The sequence below is a fragment of the Camelus ferus genome, chromosome 36 (genome assembly GCF_009834535.1).
Source record: "Camelus ferus isolate YT-003-E chromosome 36, BCGSAC_Cfer_1.0, whole genome shotgun sequence".
Classification (NCBI taxonomy): Eukaryota; Metazoa; Chordata; class Mammalia; order Artiodactyla; family Camelidae; genus Camelus; species Camelus ferus.
This window is the reverse complement of record NC_045731.1, coordinates 29,045,190-29,048,254: the sequence shown is the minus strand read 5'-3', so window position 1 is coordinate 29,048,254 and position 3,065 is coordinate 29,045,190.

Genomic DNA, 3,065 nt, shown 5'->3' with positions numbered 1-3,065 from the left:
GGGGGCCCAAGTTTTCCCTGTTATTGAGAAGTCATGTTAATTTCCTCCACAGTGCATCTTGGGGCACTCACTGCTCTTGGATTTTCAGCCATTCCCCGATTTCACTCTCATCCCGGTCTCGGAAAACACTCCAGGGAAGGGAAGCTACAAGTTCCTATTAGAACCCGGCGATCCTGACATTTGTGAAACCTCAACATACTAAGTAAAACAGGAATACCTTTTGTGTGTGTGATGGAGTAAGGAAAACACTAAATCATTTCTGGGGTGCAGGTGTTCCCAGGATGGGAGATGTTGGCTAATTACCTCCATGCCAATGTGGAAGACTCCCTCACTTCCTTCGATTTCCAGCCCTAATCTTAGCATTTCCCTTGCAGCCCGACCTTGGAAAACCAGGATTAAAAATGTAAGACATTCTCAGAACCAGGGCGCTGCTTTCTGTTGGAGGAACCTCCAACACTCACGATTCGGGAACACGGCTTTTTGGGGGGAGTGTGATGCCCCACTGCACACACACTGCTGGGGGCACATGATTCCCTGTTAGGGAACTTCTGCTAATTACATCCATAGTCCATCTAGGGTCACTCGCTGCTACTTGGATTTCCATACCCATCCCTAGCTTTCCTTCAGCCCGGCCTGGGTAAAACACTCAGGGATAATATGTTATTGGTTGTATTGGAACCCAGTCGCTACCTACCGTTGTAGGAAACATCCCACACCTAGGATAACGAAGAAAAAATTTGTGGGTCTGATGGAAATGGGTAAACAATCTCCACGCATGTTTCGGGGGGCACAGGTGTTTCCAAGGCTGTGGGACGTCGGAAAAATACCTCAAAATTTTCATGGGAGTACTTGTTGCTTCTACGAATTTCAGCCCCGAACCCACAGTTTACCCTCGCAGCCAGGCCTGTGAAAATAATCACGGAAAAGAAAATACTGGTGCTATTATATCCCAGGCGCTGTTCACAGTGTAGAAACCTCCCACACTCAGGATAGCGGAACACATCTTTTTGTGTATGACTTGTTTAAAAAATACACTCCAGGCTTTTTTCTGGTACAGCTGTTCTCAGGTTTGGAGATGTCGCCTAATTACCTCCACTGCCATTGGGAGGCACTTTCTACTCCTCTCCGCTTTCCAGACTAACTCCCAAATTCCCCTTGCAGCCCGGCCTAAGTAAAACACTAAATAGACAATATTAGTGATTCTATTCAGAACCCGTCGCTGCTGTCGGTTGGAGGTACCCAACACACTCAAAATTTCGGAACACGTCTTTGCTTGGGGAGGTGTAGAACCCAACACCACACAATGCCTGGGGGCACAGGAATTCCCTGTTTATGAGAAGTCCGCTTTACCTCTACAGTCAATCTCTAGGCACTTGTTTGCTACTTGACTTTCCACCGCCGAACCCCAAGCTTTCCCTCACAGCCCGCCCTGGAAAACACTCAGAAGATATAAGCTAGTGGTTCTAATGGAACACAGGCACTGCAGACCCTTGTAGGAACCACCGCACACGCAGGATAACAGAACATTTTTGTGTCTCATTGAGATGTAAACCTCCACGCATGTTTCAGGGGTACAGGTGGTCCTAATTGTGGGAGGTAAGATACTTCCCACTACTGCCCATGGGGGGAAATAGCTCCTGCTTGGCTTTCCAGCACATCTCCAGGTTCCCTTGCAACCCAGCCTGAGAGAACACTCAGAAAATATAGCTTAAATTTTTAATTACAACCCAGGCGCTGCTGACAGTTGTAAAACCTCCCAATACACAGGGTAACAGAAACACGTCTTTGTGTGTGTTATGTAGTAGGAAAAGAGACTCCATGCATGTTTCTGTGGTGCAGGTTTAACCAGGTTGGGAGACGTTGGCTAATTATCTCCAAACCATGGGGAGGCACTCTGTTTTTCATCGTTTCCAGACCTACTCCTAGCTTTCCCTTGCAGCACGGGTTAGGAAAACACCCAGGGAGACAGACTAAGTGATTCTATCAGAACCCTGGGGCTGCTGTCTGTTGGAGGCACTTCCAAACACACAGGATTCCCAAAATGGCTTTGCTTGGTGAGTTGTGAAGCCCCACATCAACACATGGCTGGGGCACAAGTTTTCCTGTTAGGGAGAAGTTCGCTAATTTCCCTCTACTTCATCTCGGGGCACTCCCTGCTACATTGGATTTCCAGCCCAACCCCCGGTTTCCCTTGCAGCACGCCTGGTGTAACACAGAGAGAAAAGAAGCTACGGTCCTAGGAACCCATGCGATGCTGAAATTGTGGAAACCTTCGAACACTCAGTATAACAGAACACATCTTTCTGTGTGTGATGGAGTAGGAAAACACATGCCAGCATTTTTTGGGGATCCAGGTTTCCCAGGTTGGGAGATATCGGCTAGTTTCCTTCATGCTCATGGGGAGTCACTGTCTTCTTCTTCGTTTTCAAGCCCAAATCCAAGCTTTCCCTGTAGCCCGGACTAGTGAAACACCCAGGGATGAAAAATAAATGATTTATCAGTTCCCCGGCGTTGCTTCTGTTGGAGGATCCTCCAAACCCCCAGGATTCTGGAACAAGTCTTTGCATGTTTGGAGTTGTGGAGCCCCAATCCACGCAGAAGGATGGGGTCACAGACTTGTCCCTGTTAGGGAGAAGTCCGCTACTTACCTCCACAGTGCTTGGGGCACTGTTTGCTTCTTGGATTTTCAGGCAATCCCCCAGAATTCACACGCAGCCTGTCCTTTGAAAAACACTCAGGGAAAGTAAGCTAGAGCTCTATAGGAACCCAGGTGCTGCAGACAGTTTAGGAACTCCCCACACTCAGGATAACAGAACAATTCGTCGAGTGTCTGATAGATGGGTAAACTAAATCCACGCATGTTTCAGGTGGTAAAGGCGTTCTTAGGTTGTGGAAGTTCTATAATTACTCCATTGTCCATGGGGAGGCCCTTGCTTGCTTGAATTCCAGCCCTACCCCCAGCGTTTCCTCGCAGCCCTGCCTGGGAAAAACTCAGGGAATAAAATCTACAGTTTCTGTTAGAACAAAGTTGCTCCTGAAGTTGTAGAAACCTTCCCCACACTAAG